The sequence below is a fragment of the Chelonia mydas genome, chromosome 2, assembly GCF_015237465.2.
Source record: "Chelonia mydas isolate rCheMyd1 chromosome 2, rCheMyd1.pri.v2, whole genome shotgun sequence".
Classification (NCBI taxonomy): domain Eukaryota; kingdom Metazoa; phylum Chordata; order Testudines; family Cheloniidae; genus Chelonia; species Chelonia mydas.
In genome coordinates, this window is record NC_057850.1 from 251,350,880 (window position 1) to 251,367,830 (window position 16,951).

The window sequence follows — 16,951 nt, forward strand, 5'->3', positions numbered from 1 at the left end:
TTTCATCTCTGAAGAAAACTGGGGGGGAAAGTTCCAAGAATGTCAAAACATCCCATTTGGACATTTTCTGAACAAAACATGTTGTTTTGAAATGACATTTTGTGTTGCTGTATATATATTTCCAACCATATTATTGGAAAACAAAATAATAATTTTAAAAATCACAATAAAAATGAAATGTTTCAATTGACCCAAAATGGAGGGAAGTGCAGGGGACAAAACTGAGTGAGTGGTGTTGCAACCCGATGCCCGCGGGTCATGATGCTGCTGAGGTTTGACCTGTGGCCTCGTTATCATGATGGGGAGGCTGCAGGGTCAAAATTGAGTGAGCAGCGCTGCAACCCCCAAGCACCAGGTCACAATGCCACTCACTCAGTTTGGCCCTGCCACCTCCCCATTGTGATGGAGTGGCCACAGGGCCAAATCTGAGAGGCGCTGTGACCTCCACACACCATGTCACAACATCATTCACTCAACGCATCACTCAATTCCCTCCCCTGCCACCATTATGATGGAGGGGACAAACCTGAGCAAGCAGTGGGGCAGTCAGTAATGCTCCTCCTCATTCTACTGTTGAGAGGGACCAGTCCTGATGACTTGGTGCCCTGCCAACAGTACTCACCATGCATAACACACATATAGCTCCAGGCGCTGCTGGGAGTGAGACAAGGATGCACGCTATGGCAAATTTTGTTCAACTTGGTACTGGAAGCAGTAATGGCTGTAGCACCAAGAGATGAAACAGGAAGAGTCATGTTATGTGGGAGGAGAGTGAATAACCTTAGATTTCCAGATGATGTTGACCAAGCAGGATTTACAGAAAATAACGGACAAAGGTAGATAGGAAGCAGAAAAATTCTGATTGACAATCAGTATGGAGAAGGCAAAAATTAGGTCAGTCGGAAGACAAGAGGAAGAGATAAAGACCAAAGTTGGAGACAAAGAAGTAAAACATGTGGAAAAATGCGTGTACCTTGGAGGATTAATATTGAAGCATAGCAATTGTGATGATGACATAAGCAGTATTGGATTAACAGCTCCTATATTAGGAAAAGTCTGCAAGATCTGGAAATCTAAACCCATGTTGATAAAAACGAAATCAGCACGTATGAGGCAATTGTCATGCTGATAATCCTGTATGAGTTGTAACGTTGGAGCATGAGGAAAGCCAACGAACAAAAGATATTGATGGCAGAAATGAGCAGCTAAGGGAAATACTGAGAGGTTCAAGACCACAGACAACGAAAAGGGACCCAAAACCAGCTAGGGCAAGAAATGACACTGTTACAGACAAGTCGAAAAAGATGACTGAAAAGGTTTGGACATGTGTCAAAAAGGGATCTGAAAATGTCACCATGCATGGTGAGACGCTCTAGAGTGCAAGGAACTAGAAACAGAGGACGGCCCACGAAGTGCTGGATAGACACAGTGAGGAAGGACATACAACAAAAAGGTTTAAAGATGAACAAAGCTGTGAAGCTGGTAGAAGACAAAGTGGTGGAAAGACTTCATTGAACCCCATTGTTGCTGCTGAGCTCATAGAAGGGAATCAAAGAAGAAAGAATTACGGCCTATAATAAGAAAAATTCAAACGTTATGTTTTAAGAGTACTGTTCCATTATGCAATATAATAATCCACCTGCACTGTTGTAATAATAAAGTTAAATAGCTAGCCTCAATGGTAAGGCATTCTGGCTAGCCCAGCCGTTGATTAAGCTATTACTTACCTATGCTTTATTTACTATATGAAACCAAAGGACATCCATTAATGTATTGTGAAATTGTTATTTGATTGGCTTGATAAAAACCTAACTATATTAGACTGCTCATTAAAAAGATCCAGACTTGGATAGCAAAGTATTAACTTTCAGAAATTAAATCAGACATATAAAGTATCTGCCAAGCTAATTCCTTGTTAGAGTGTGTCTGCCTCTGAGGCCCAAGATTATTTTAAAAAAGCAATGAACAATTATTCCATTTTATACTGAAAATTGAGATGAGTAATTTCATGTTTATTAATTAATGTGATTCTATAAGACTCCTGTCCCCAGGTTATTCCTTGGTAAGCAGGGATGACGTTTGGTGTCAGGGTGGGATATCCCTGAGTGGGGAGACAAGAAAGGAGATGGAGACCAGAAATCAGAGGTTACTGAGGGTTCAGGAGATTGTGGGGAAACAGGATCTCAGTCTAGAGGAACCGCATACACTACACAGGAGAGAGAGGGCAGGAGAAAGGGTGAGTGGAGAAGAAATCTCAGGAAAAGAAAGAGAGAATGGCTACTCCTGCATTGCATTTCAAATTAGTTTGGGCAGGAAAACATCATCTCTCAGACTCAAGGAATCATTTCCTAACTTGAGCATCCTCTTCCAGCAATTTTGGAGTCATCAAGAAAAGAGGGACATAGAGATGGAGGCTGAATTTAGGAAGCTACAGTCCCTGTTTAAGGAAATGAAGTGGTCCCATGGCTCAGAGCAATTGTCTAGAGCCCAAAAGGAAGACATAGAAGGGGTATTCCTGGGGCTTAGTCAGCTGAATTTATAGTAAAAGCTGATGCTTCAGGAGTTATCCTTGAAGTAGCTTATTTCAAGAAAATAAAAAGGGGGTACAACACACAGTGATGTATTTGAGCAGGAAGTTATTTCCACAAGAGGCTAATTGTCAGCGATCTCTCGGAGTTTGAGGATTATCGTCTTCCATAAAATGATAGCCAGTTATTGCTGATGGATCCACAGGTGGCTAATAAGACTGATCCAGGATCCACAGATCTTGTCACAATTGGGGCACATATTTCCCAATGAAAGGGGGCGGATCTGGATTGTTGAGTCAAGCTGTCGTATGCTCTTTCCTCCTTTCCCATTTCTCTGTTGGATCTCTCAATACTGGGATCCTTGCCACAAGGTCCTTTTCCATTTTGGTTGGTCAAGGGCTTGGGTTTCCCATGAGTTTATGTCAATATTGCACTTCTTCATGTTGGCTTTGAGGGTGTCTTTGAAACACTTTTTTGCCTGCCCCTCGTCTGTTGGCCATGGCTCAGTTGTGAGAACATGACCTCCTCTGGGAGTCTATTTTCTGGCACTCGAAGAACATGACCAACCCAATGGAGTTGGTGATGGATGATCACAGCTTTAGTGCTGGAGGTTTTGGCGTGGGACTAAACACGGATGTTGGTGCGCCGGTCATCTTACTTGAGTCTAAAGATCTTGCAGAGGCACCGTTCAAGAACTTTGAGGTGTCTGTTGTATGTGACCCAGGTGTCAGCACCATACAAGAGAGCAGGGATAACAGTGGCTTGGTTTGATTTTTGATGTCATGATCTTCAAAGGCACATTTTTTAAGTGTCTGAAAGCAGTGTTGAATTTTCTCATCAATGTCAGCTTTCTGGGACAGATAATTGCTGAGGTAAGGGAAGTGCTAGACATTCTGAAGGTCTCTTTATTGATCTGAATTATGGGAGCAGGATCCTGGTGATTCAGAGCCTGTTGGTGGAGTACTTTTGTGCTCTTGGTGTTGAGCATGAGGCCAAGTTGGTTGTAGGTCTCAGAGAACGTGTCAACTATTTTTTGAAGATCTTCTTCTGAGCGGGCATACAGGGCACAACCATCTGCATACTGGAGTTCAATAACTGATTTAGTGATAGTCTTAGAGGTTGAAAAACTTGCTGTCCATTCTGTCTTGGATGTCAAGTCTGGAGAGGAGCTTGTCAACGATGAGAAGGAGGATGACAGCAAGAAAAATGGAGAAAAGGGTTGGAGCTAGGAAGAGACCTTTTCCGATCCATTGCTGACAACTGTCACAGACATATTGTTGTGGAGGAGTCAGAGGATGGCAACCCATTTTGGCTGCTGGGAATGGGAGGGGCCTGGGGCCTATATAAATCAGTCCAGCTCACTCTGCCAGGAGAAGAGGGTGATTCAACTTCAGGAAAGGTGCTGGTGCTGCTAGAACTAAGTGAATTTTTTTTTCTGCAAAAAACAGATTTGGTGAAAATGAAATGTTTCATGAATTTGTATCGATTTAATGAAATTGTTCATTTCCAGAACTGCCCCCCCCAACACACACACACCTCGCCTACCCTCCCCCCCAAAATGAGAAAAATCAAAATGTTTCATGTCAACATTTACAAAAAAAAAGTTGAGTTTTCAATGTGTAATGTCTTTGTCTCAAGATTTGCTTTAATTTTATTAAATAAAATTTTAAAAATGTGTAAAATAGCTTGAAATGAAACATTTTGTTAAACCTGCAACAATTTTTTGAGTTTTCACGTCTCCAAAAACTTTTAAAAATTGTTTTTGATTCAACCCAAAATGATTTTTAACTCCGATGATTGAGACTCGCCAGTAAACTGAAAAATTCATTATTCACCCAGCACTAGCTGTTGCATCTTAAGGGCTGGCTAAGTGAAATCTGGATGTATGGACACTCACAAGTGACACAGGAAGGCCAGAGTGGAGCCCAGGAACAAAGGACGACAGAAGCCTGAAAAACAGGACAGACCTGTGGAAAGTTCTGACCCAGAGAGAGTTTGGGCACAGGCTGGGCCTGCCTCCCTTTCTATTCCTACAAGGAAAAAGGCTTTAATTGCACTTGAGAAACTCAGAGCATGTGGAATTTATAGGATCTGAGACTAAAAAATAAATTGGGTGTAAAACTTTGGTAAAATAAATACCAACAAACCTTTGTTTTAAAGTACTGCTACGTTCTCTGGCTTCCTTCCTCCCTGCTTCCCCTATTTCTGTGGTCAGCCAAGGAACCTGGCCCACCAGGCAATCACCTCATGACATGTATTAGCCTGCTCATTGAAGAGATCCAGACCTAGACAACAGAGTATTAACTTTCAGGAATAAAATTAGCCAGCCAGCCAGATTAAATATCTGCCAGGCTAACTCCTTGTTAGAGACAGAGATGATCGGAGTCTCGAGACGATTCTAAAGTAAAGCAAATGGGAAGCATCAGAGCCGGGAATCATTCTATTTTTAAACTGATGATTGAGATGTATCTCCTGGTTTACTTAGTAATGTACTTCCATGGGTTCCATTCTTCAATCCTTACTTGTGCTGGTTAGCAGTGACTTGACTTGGTCCCACAGACCATTTAAGAAGTGAATCGTACAGAACTTTTGTTACTCCAGGCTGACTTGGTGCCAGCCCATTTGTTTCTGAAATGGTCTCACAAACAAACCAAAATCATTCTGGGAGCGTCACATTTGAATTTTTCATCCTGGTCAATCATCTACGCTGATCCTGTATATTCATCTTGTACCCTGAGGGAAAAAGTGGGCTGTGTCCAGCCAAAGTTTCTATATCACCTTCCCCTAGACAAGGTCATCTATTCTTCCTAAAACTCAAGGCAGATGACTATGCCAGCAAAAAGCCCCATGTCTGTTCTGCAGGAGGGAAGATCCTTGATAAGTTTATGGAGGAGATGGTATGATGGGATAACATGGTTTTGGTAATTAAATATTCATGGTAAATAGGCCCAATGGCCTGTGATGGGATATTAGATGGGGTGGGATCTGAGTTACCCAGGAAAGAATTTTCTGTAGTATCTGGCTGGTGAATCTTGCCCATATGCTCAGGGTTTAGCTGATCGCCAAATTTGGGGTTGGGAAGGAATTTTTCGCCTTTTTTTTCGTTTTTCGCCTTCCTCTGTAGCATGGGGCACGGGTCACTTGCTGGAGGATTCTCTGCTCCTTGAAGTCTTTAAACCACGATTTGAGGACTTCAATAGCTCAGACATAGGTGAGAGGTTTTTCACAGGAGTGGTGGGTGAAATTCTGTGGCCTGCGTTGTGCAGGAGGTCAGACTAGATGATCATAATGGTCCCTTCTGACCTAAATATCTATGAATCTAAGTGGCTACTTTTGCTTACTGACCTACAAAAGGCAACCTCCAGAGCTAACACGTGACAGTCCAAAGAAGAGCACTGCCGTAGACTTGCTTAGTTTGTGTCATTCAGCCTGAGAAAGCCACCTGCGATTTTACAGTTCAACCCTAGATTTCCCTCTCATTTCAAGGAACTTGGACTATCTTCTTTTCCCACTCACAGTTTACACTCAGAGTTTTACTGTCCGCATGGGCGCCATCGCTACACCTGCTCCAAGTTACCACAAACAAGATGACAAAAGAAATAAAAATTCAAATGCAGACATACCGGAGGCAATGTGGTCTAGTGGATAGGGCACTAGGGTGGGACCCGGAAGAGCTGGGCAGCTTTGCCACTGACTTGCTATGTGATATTGGACATGTCACAGTGCCTCAGTTTCCCCTCCCATCCTTTACCACTCTTGTCTATTAAGATTCTAAGCTATTTGGGGTGGGGAATACAGCTAGCTCAGTGTTTGAACACAGCTAGCGAGTGGGGCATTTGTTGTAGTCCCGGGCCTCTAGACACTATGGTAGTACAAATAATAGCATTCCTGCAGAGACATAGGAAATGTAAGTTTGAAGAGAAAGAGTGTAATTGACTTCCTCGACCTGAATGCTTCCAGCTAGGTAACTCAAAGGCAGTGCCATACTCTGGGCTCATACATGGCTTGTCAAGCACTAGCTTTGGAGACTGCCTCACACACATCAGTAAGCAGCTGGAGCCATTTCGAGTCTCCTCTCACATAGAGTAGGACCGGAGCGTTTGACTGGCATATTTGTCTGCTGTGGGGACTGGAATCCTGCTGAAGAATTCCAGAAGCTCCTGGGGTTACTGAGCGTGAAAATCCTTTCAGTTAGTTAGGTGGAAGTTAAGAAAAGAAAATGAGGATGAATTTCTGTAATGATTTCCTCATAGTAAGATCTACTGTAGAAGGTCCACGGCTCCTGTACACAGGAATCAACTGCTTAGGGGAGCGTGCGGCTGCTTTGTTCTGTTTTAACAGTGCAATGTAGCTGCTACTTGAGGATTTCATTTGCATGGGGGAATCCCTCTGCGATGGCCAGCTATCATGGGGTAGCACAAAGCAGCTTACTCCCTATTCCTAGAACAAGGAATATTCCCAGGGAGGGAAGCAGGCATTTCTCAGGTGTCTTTACACCTTGGTCATCTCTGGCAGCCAGAACAGCCCCTTAGGACTGCTCTAAATTATGCTGAGGACTGGACTAGTTCCCACAATGATCAAGGAAAAACAAAGGTGGCATAGAGACACCTTTGCCCCTCCATCCCGTCTTGTGCCAACCACAGTTTGGCCAAACCAGAGGATCTGGCCCTAAGTCAGATGTCAGTAGTTTACAGGTATGTTGGGTGGAAGTGAGGGAATTAAAAATTTATGAGCACTAAAGGAATATTCTAATCTGCTAAGAAGCAGAGTGCAGAATGGGAAAACTCCAACTCCCTGGGAGCACAATACTAATATGCCCCGAATTGCCCCCCAAGAGCTGCACTATTGTACTGCTTGATAATAAGATTAGGGCCTCTAAAGGTCTTAATCTGGCCCTGCCCCCAAGCACTGAAATGATTATGGTGCCCCCCCATATGTAATTCAAAATAAAAACAATACTATACCGTAAAATACAATTTTATTTTTCTAAATGACACAAAAAACTTACATGTATGCTGAAATTAAAAAAGCTTCTTTCTAGATTTTCTGATTGCAAAATTCTGGATAAGTTCATTGAAGCTGACTTGACGAAGCATGTCCGCTTCCATACACAATAGGGAAAATGAATCAAGTCTGTCCTGACACATTGTTGTTCTCTGAGGGTTTTTTATTCTTTTCAGCTGAGAAAGAGCGTTCTGCGGAGCAGTTAGTAATCATCAATGTTAGAAAAACACGAAGTGTGATCTCTGCATTTGGAAATACACACTGTATTCGTCTTTCAGTATTGGGTCATGAAGATCAATGTGACTGAATTTCATTTTTCCTGTTTCATTAAACTTTGCGCGCATATAACAGTGGAACTGCCGCACTTCTCCACAGAGATTCATGTTCAAGCCAACAGGGTATGAGACAACTAGCTTTTGGGAACCTTGTGACTATTGATCATCTGATAAGTCCATATCGTTCAGAAAAGAAAATCTACTTGATACTTCTTTGTACACTTCACCTCTCCTCTTCATATGAGCTTCAAGTGTATCAATTATGGCGTAGTAAGTAGATACGCAAAATTTGTCTTTGGATTCAATGCTGTTTCTGTTGCACGGCTATCATTTGCTTGTTTTTTCCTGATTCGCTTGCGGGACTGGGCTTCTTTGTAGTTAGTATCAGGCAAAATCTCTTTTGATGTGTCTTCAGATCTTTCGAAATCATTCCTCGAAGTGTGTAAGTGGTCTGCTAATGATTGACAGAGGTCTGCACATGTTTTCAAATCCAATTCTTTTTCTTGGAGAGGTTGACTTGTGTGGTAAAAGTGTAAAATTTCATTCCACGTGGTCAACAGGAATACAAACTCTAGTTCTTGCATCTTGTTTGCAATGTTTTCTGCCTCTCGTACAGTTTCTCCCTTTTGTGATTGGTCTTCAGCTATACTTTCAAATGCATCCACAATCTTTGAGTAGGACTCCAGAATTGCACTTGTTGCCACTGCACGTGCCTCCCCGCGAGTATTAGAAAGAGATTTCAACACACGATCATGGCCCAAATATGTTTTAAGAACTGCCCATCGGAGTGTTGAGGCAGAGAAAAATGTATCAAGTAACTGGACTGTTGAGAAAAAACTTACTGCCACCGGACAACAATCAGCAGCACCGCGGCCAACAAGATTGAGAGTGTGCAGCACATGGTATGAATATGGCATATTTGTTCTGTTCTAAAAGCTTCTGCATTCACATAGAATATCAAGGTTGGAAGGGACCTCAGGAGGTCATCTCGTCCAACCCCCTGCTCAAAGCAGGACCAATCCCCAATTTTTGCCCCAGATCCCTAAATGGCCCCCTCAACGATTGAACTCACAACCCTGGGTTTAGCAGGCCAATGCTCAAACCACTGAGCTATCCCTCATCCTTGATAATGCCCTGACATGTTGGCAGTGTTGTCATAAAATTGACCTCTGCACTTTGAGAAATCTATTTTGCAAACTTGGCACAGATAATGCAGTACTTGATTTGCCATTTCTTCACCAGTGTGGCTTTTCAAATTGAGGAATGTTATAAATCATTCAACTGGTTATCCAGCAGTACTTATTTCATCCACAATAGCTGAATGAACTTTGTCACTCATTAGACCAAGGAGTTCATCACATATTGTCTTGGATAAGTATGATGGGTTACCTTTGCCAAAATTCCCATATTTTGAGATATGGCCTGCTAAAAATGGGTCAAACTGAGCCACAAGCTCCAACAATCCCAAGAAATTTCCATTCTGCAATGATCCAAATGTGTCATTTGATCCCTGGAAAGGCAGACCACGTTCAGCTAATGTTTGAACAACAGCCATAACACGCTGCAAGACATGTTGCCAGTATTCACCCTCCCCTTTAATTTGTTCTTCCAATTTTTGTGTCAATCCAAAGCCCTGTCTTCGATTTAAATATGTCAACATTGAATCTCTCTGAGTAGTGCTATTTTCATGTATTCCGTCAGTCACTAAATCCATCTGCAGCAAACCGGGATGTTGAAGGCTTATATGCAAAACGTTTGCAAACAGAACAGTACACAGACCCTGTTGACAGTGAATACAGTAGCCATTCTCGAGTGTATTGCTCACCATTCGCTTTCATGCCAAAAAATATTTTTTGTGGACAATATCTTGTTTGTTTGCCATTGGTAAAAGTCCGACGTGATTTCTCAAATGGCCCAGTGTGGTGTTGACAGTCATTTGGTCCACGATCTATCCAGTCAGCTACATCATCGGTACTGAAATCAACCCACATACCAGGATCTTTTCTCCTATTATTTACAGCATGAGCAGGTTCAGTCTCTGACACATCCACACCTCCTAGAACAATGTCTGTTTTACCACCAGGAGTAGGATGATCAGTTGCAGTCTCTGACACATCCACATGTTCTGGAAAGATGTTTGTTTCATCAATAGAAGAAGGGTCAGTCTCTGAAACACCTACAGGTTTTGGAACGATGTCTGTGCTACTGAGAGAAGATGTTGCTTCTGATGGATTCACTTTGAAAAATGTCAGCTTTGGAAGATTTTGAAAAATTTCACTAGTTTTTTGTTTCTTTCCTTCCACCAGTTTACATTTCTGTGCTCCACTGAGTTGGTTAAGTTTCATCCTGCCCCTTATCTCAGTTATCTGAACTTAAAAAAACCCCCAAATTACACAATGTACACTATTTTTATGTATATATGAAAGAAAAAAACGAATCAAGTACATATAACTCAGAAGAGTATATCAATAATAAAACATAAATTTATTGCAATACATGACAGGATCCGATTTCCTCTCATTATTTCGATCTATGTTAGTAGGATGCCCCCCATGGTTAAGGTGGAGATAAGTAATAAAAAAAGAACAGAAAAACGGGGGAAGAGTGTGTAGTGGAGTGTAAGGAAGTCTAACAAAGTTATGATTTTTCCCTTGATGACTACTTCAATGCTTTTTTTGAAATATCAAATTTTTTCCAAAAAAAAATCTCTTTTTTTTGGTGCCCCCTGCTTTGCTCGTGCCCTAAGCACGTGCTTAGTCTGCCTATTGGGTAATCCAGCCCTGATTGGGGGTATTCAGCACAAATTAGATATGATGCTTCATCTTTGCAGGAGCAGCAGCCCTGTGGAGCTGGAGGCAGCTCTGAGGCAGGCTGAATAAGCATTTTTGCAGGGATCTGCTGGTCCCCTCCTGTGGAGAGCCGCTGGGGATTAATAGGTTTATTCTGAAGCTTCTCTGCCTTCTCCACTCAACACTAATAATCCTATTTCACCCAGTCTGAGAACTCAGCATTAAGTGGCTATAGAAGCTATTTTTCGCTCTTTAAAGTAAATCTGTCCCTGAGCTAGCGAGGCAATAGCACATCCCTTAAATCATAGGTGTACGAGCTTCCCACAGGCTCCTATTCTGAAGTTCCTGGAGAGGAATCCGGCCTTCTAATACTCAGACTTGCTTAGCTCGTTGGTTTTGCTGGCACATCAACTCTGCTGGCCATCTGTTGGGATGCCATTGTGCCAACTCACAAGGTGGCATGCTAGTTTCAGCAAGGCTTGGTAGTAATGAAATCTAGGTTGAAAAGGATACCATAACCTCCGGGTTGTACAAAGTGACATCCTAGCTTCCAAAATAGCCTGGTGGCAAGCCAGCCTGATTTAGGAACTTGTGCTTATCGTAAGAGAATGCGTCTGTTGATACTCGCAGGCTTTATAGTAGCAACACGTGTCTTTATCCTGGCTTTTGTTTTTAAATCTGCCTCAGTGCTGGGAAATCGCAGAGAGAGAAATCTATCCACATGTTGTCCTCTAGTTCAGTGTAAGCTCAGACTTTCCTTGAAGGTCTCTTACGCTGAATCCCTAATTGTAGTTTCCCAGTGCTGCATTCCTCTAGCTCATAAATCACATTTGCACATAGAGGGTATTTCAGGGAAATATGTCAGAAGTGATGCCAGGCTAGGAAATGGTTGTGACACCCCAGAATGACCTTGGAAGAATTTCAAGGCCACCAAGCTTGGTATCCCCATTGCACAACTCTACACGTTCCCTGTTACAATTCAGGGGTGAGCTGGTCCTTTGACCTCTCTCTTTGTGGGCACCTTTCAAGAGACAGGCCCACACCCATGGGTGGCAGGTACCATAGGCTGGGGGAGGCTATGCCTCCCCAAGCAGTCAGGCATAGCCCTGCCCATGCTCCACCCCCAGACCCTCCTACCCTGCTTCCCGCTCTGTGTGCGGCTCCATCCCTCTGACCCTGTCTCAGGCTGGGGCCGCACCGTTTGCCCTCCCAGTGTTTCAGGGCAGGGGAGGCTGCGGCTGCACGCTGCCGGCCCTCCTGGTGCTCTGGGGTGGGGGTGGAGGCTAGCGGTTACGGGGGGGTGTGCGCTCTGGGCTCCAGCGGGGAAGGGGGGAGGGGAGGGGTCTCGGGTGGAGGGGGCAGAGCTAGGGGCTAGTTTCCCCCAGTAGGTGGTTCACGCGCCACCCATGCCCACACCTGCACTTCTCCCAGAGTGGAATCCTGTGATTCATCCCACTTTTAGACTAGATCACCAAGCTAAAGCACCCCATTAGTCAACCCTATTATATCAGCAGGACCAACTGGCTTTGGCCCATGGTATCTACTGCCTCCGGGAGCTGTGACTACCTGGTAAACATAGTGCTAGAGAACAGCTTGTTCAGAACAAAGTGATTTATTAAGCCACAGGAATGTGTAAAGACACCAGGGTTAAAACAACAAAAGCCTAAATGCAGAGTGTCTTACCTCACCTAGGCATTTGCCTCATGCAAATAGGTAGGCTGACTTATCCTTAAGCTCCCCCACCCTGCATTCTGCTCTCCTGGGGACAACTTGCAGCCTGTTTTTCTGCAGACCCTCCTGACTCCTGTCTCCTCAGGGGTTCAGGTTTTTAACTGTATTCCAGCTTTGTTTGACAGCCGCCGCTTAAAAGCCCCTGTGATTTCAAGGTGGAATCCTCTCCCTGCTGTTATCCCCCCAGTGGGTTCAGTCAGACGTTTGATCAGAATATGGTGGGGATTCCATTAAGGGAACTAACACTTGTACTGTGTGTCCAGTATTGGTGACTGGGATTAAGTGCACTCATTGTCTGCATTCCTCCAGAGCCCCCAAGGACTGAGTTAACCCCTAGTGTTCCATATACCACTCAAACACAGGGAGAATAACCCGATATCTGTAAAAATGATATCAATTGGTCTCATATTTTCCCCACTCCCCTTACTCTTACTGAAGTGAACAAACCAGTCCCTGCATTGTTATTTTTAGATGCTCTTTAATTACTCTGCAGTTGTTCTGGCTGAATACTGCATAAACAGAGTTCATGGATTGTCATTTGAATCCTGAAAGAGTCTTCTGCTTGCCCAGGTACTGGCCCATTAGCATTGATTATGCCCCAGAATTAGTGGAAATAACGTTTTTGTTCACACAGATATTCAGGAGATGGTGGATCTTTGTGTGAACGTCCACATACATACATGAAAAAGGTTATTTGAGTGTGAACAAGAGTATCCCCTACTTGTCATCTGCTATTTTCCTGCTTATAGTGTTTCAGTCAGAAACAATACTAGGTAATTTCAGTGACATGTTGCTTGCTGACATGCCTCATTTCAATTGTGTCTCCTTGTTCCTGGGTTTGTCTGTATCCATCAGTTGTCTGTCTCATACTTAGACTGTAAGTTCTTTGGGGGCAGGGACCGTCTTTTTGTTCTGTTTGTACAGCGCCTAGCACAATGGGGGTCCGGTCCATGAGAGGGACTGTTAAGTGCCACAGCAATACAATTAAATAACGTAAGTGTTGAAATCCGAGCTTGAGCAATTATGCTCAGCCGGAACAATTGCCCATATAGTTTTGAGAGAGAAATTCTTCTTCTTTTTCCAACCAGTTGTGTTGTGTTGCTGGGACAGGATGGCTGCTTCGCTGCCACCCCAAAAATGGCTGTTCCAGGGAACCTTACATGGATTCTTCCATCTGCATGGAACCCCACTCAGCTCAAAGTAGCATTATTCTCGAAGGGCTACATTGAGACTTTTTGGGGAAAGCCCTGCATAAGGGGCAGCACATGGCTTTACTTCCCCAGGAGGAGTCTGGGGAACGAAGGGTGTCTGAGCCACAATTCCATCCCTTGCCTTGGCTGGAACAGAAAACACAAAAGCAGGACATCCAATTAAATTGAAAAGGTGTCACTTTCAAAAGCAATGAAAAATGCTCTTTCATTCAATGTGTAATTAGACTGTGAAACTCATGGCCACATGATGTCATCCAGGCAAAGAACTTAGTAAGATTCAAAGACAGACCACACATTTACATGGAGAAGAAGATCATCAGCCAGAGTCATAAGAGCTAATGCAAACAGTCTGGAGGGGGAAACCTCATGTACAGGGTTTAAAAACGATCTCTATTAGGAACTACAATCGGGGGGGGGCAGGCTCAGATTATCTCAAATCGGTCTACTGTGGGGCTGCTTGAATCTTACTATGATGCATCAGGTGCTGGCCACATAGGAGACAGAATTCTGGACTAGATGGACCAATAGTTAGATCCATTATGGCAATGCCGGTTTCTATGTAATTTGCTTCTTTGCTTTACAGCTACCCAAAGCCATGGACAGGGAGGTGGGCGAAAACCAAGACTCCGCCCACCTCCTATGTCTCTCCTTCCTGCCCACAGGGCAGGAGAATAGTGGGTGCACTATTAGCTTGGCTGGGTAGGGATGTGGGTGGAGCTCACTACCCCTTGTACTCCTGCACAGCTGCATTAGGGCTGGGCCTGTACATTACCTGGAGCCTCTGTCAACTGACAGAGTTGCAGCTCCATTTAAAGAAAAGGAGTGCTTGTGGCACCTTAGAGACTAATCAATTGGCTAGTCTCTAAGGTGCACAAGTACTCCTTTTCTTTTGGCGAATACAGACTAACACGGCTGCTACTCTGAAAGCTCCATTTAACAAGCTCCTTTGCATTCACTGGTTCATCATCATCCTCAAGGGGAGCCGGAGATTGACCATTTAGGTGTGCAATTAAGGCTGTAACCACATCAATGATTCACAGACCGCCTCGAGAATGGGTGCGAGGAGCTCTGCAAGGAAACTCAGCAAGGGACCTCGGCATCCTGTTTGCACATTTTTGGGGGAGAGGGGACAAGTGCGATGTCTATTACAAAAAGAGAGCCTCTGGCCTGATTTTGTCAGGGAGAGGTAGACAATAAAGAGGCAAGAGCATGAATTCAGTACCGAGGCCTTAAGGATCTTTGTGTTGACTATGGCCTGATCCTGGGAGGTGCTGGATGGTCTCAATTCCCAGTGAACAGAATGATTTATTGTTACTAGTCTCTGTATTGCCGTAACACCAAGTGGCATAAATGCCCTTGAGAACCTGAGCCCGAGAAACTAGAGGGTATGTCAGAGATCTGGATGAGCTCCACCTGCTGGAGGCACACCAGGCTGCTTTGAGAGGATGCAGACACTGAACCCCTCCCCCTGACATGCTTAAAGCTTCCCTACATCTCAGTAGGCATCCAGCTACTGGGTCCCATGTGTTTTAACCTTCTGGATAACAGAACCCAGACATTTTCCCTGCCTTGGGGTCCCTGGACCCACTCTCAGGGTGAAGACCCTCTACCTAGCACCCTGCGCTGAGAACTACAACCATTCAGTCAACTGCCAAGCTTCTGGAACCAGCGCTGACTCCTCAGACTCCACCTGTGGCTTAAAGACACCATCTCCCAGAATTCCACCCAAAGAAGTGAATGTGACATACCAGGGTACAACCCAGACCAATGAGCAGCTTTGTCACCCCTGCCATGTCACCTCAGGTGCCCTTTGCAATGCCTTCAACCTGGACTGCTCACAGACAGCCTCCAGCGTGAAAGTCAGTCCCAGCCATGTCTGTGTGAGTGCTGCAGCCAGCCAGCCACACCTTGGCTCTTACCAGCCTTAAAGATTACCACAGGGTGACCCCAACACATTCCCCATCCCAAATTGTCCCCCACAAACATATGTCCTATACTGCCCAGCACAAATATACTGAGTCCATTATTCTTTCAAGGGAATAATATGCACACAACTTGTCACCCCAAATGAAGTTACCCAGACACTTCAACATGCTGGATTAGATAAAACAATACAACAAGATTATTAACAACAAAAAGAGATTAAGTGAGTCCAAGTAATGAGGCATACAAGTCAGAAATGGTTATAAGAAAAATAAAGAGAAAACGCTTACTGATGCCTAACTTAAACTCCGTTAGATTCAAAGCAAAGTTCTCTCACCACGTGCTTTCAGCAGTCTTGCTGACCAAACTCTTTAGGTCAGGACTCCTCCCCCAGAGCCTAACAGGTGGGGGGGGTGGTATCTTGGGTTGTTTGCCCCTGTTTACTAATAGTTTCAGTCCCCCCACCCTGGCAAACATTTCCAGCTGGGAGCAAGGTGACAGGCAGTCTGTGGGGAAGGGAACTCCATGCTGTTTCTTTGCTAAAATGTAGATTTTGCTGCTGTCCCCCTTCCTGCCAGAGAATGGCCACTTAGGAGGTAATGATCCATCAGCCTTGTTTATGTCTGGCTGAGGCATCAACTGGTCCTTTGTATCTTACCAATGGGTTTGGCCACTCCCCAGATTTCTCTGAAAAAAAAACAACACACTTTTTGTCAGGATCTCAGCTTATGTTTATAACTTCACATATAACACTGCCACATGCGTTTTGCCATATTATTAATCAGAAAATTATGAGTTTTTTTTATGATCTCACAAGGCACACCTTCTACAAACATTACAATACTGTGTAGGGTGTATATTCTGTTGCAATAAGTCTTCTGGGTTTCAGTCTGGCTCTCTCAAGCAGCACACAATAGGTGCAAATACACAGGTTTTGCACAGAATTCTAATGCCATTGCTCTTTTCTTAAGAAATAAAGCACAAGAGATTTCAGACCATTTAGAGAGCAACAAATGCAATGCTCCACCCTAGCTCACCTTTCCACTGGGAGTCCCTGGGGGACTATGTCCAGGAAGGCAGGGCTCCCCCTGCCTCATGAGGTTCCCACGTGCAGGTCCTCAGCTTGAGCTGGTAAAAACAGTCAAATACATCAGCTCATGCCTTTTATAACCTCTGTCAGCTGACTCCTAGATTTGCCTCCTCAGGTGACCTCATTGCCAGGCCTCCTCTCCTAATTAACCAGTTCTCCCAGCTGGGAACCAGTTAATTGTCTAAAGAGTCTGTATTTCAATAGAGGACTATCCTGATTTCATGACCCTCCATTGTAAGCCCTGAACCACTTCTCTTGAAATTTCAGCCTAACATGGAGGTAAAGTGACCACAAAGAAGACAACTAGCCCTCTTTAAATAAAATCACTCACTGCTAGGCATCCTCTCATGGCCAGGTGTGGGACAGCAGCTCGTACTTCTCAAGCCACCCTACTGCTGAT

General features: G+C 44.1%; 1 long non-coding RNA gene across 1 annotated transcript; it reads right to left on the reverse strand.

Annotated features, from left to right (window-relative positions):
• Positions 1–291: 291 nt before the first annotated feature.
• Positions 292–16,629, reverse strand: LOC122464361. Its single transcript, XR_006288309.1, has 3 exons — positions 16,499–16,629; positions 4,676–4,813; positions 292–3,963 (listed from the first exon to the last, which is right to left on the reverse strand). It is a non-coding gene; the product is annotated as an uncharacterized LOC122464361 (long non-coding RNA).
• Between the last annotated feature and the right edge of the window lie 322 nt (positions 16,630–16,951).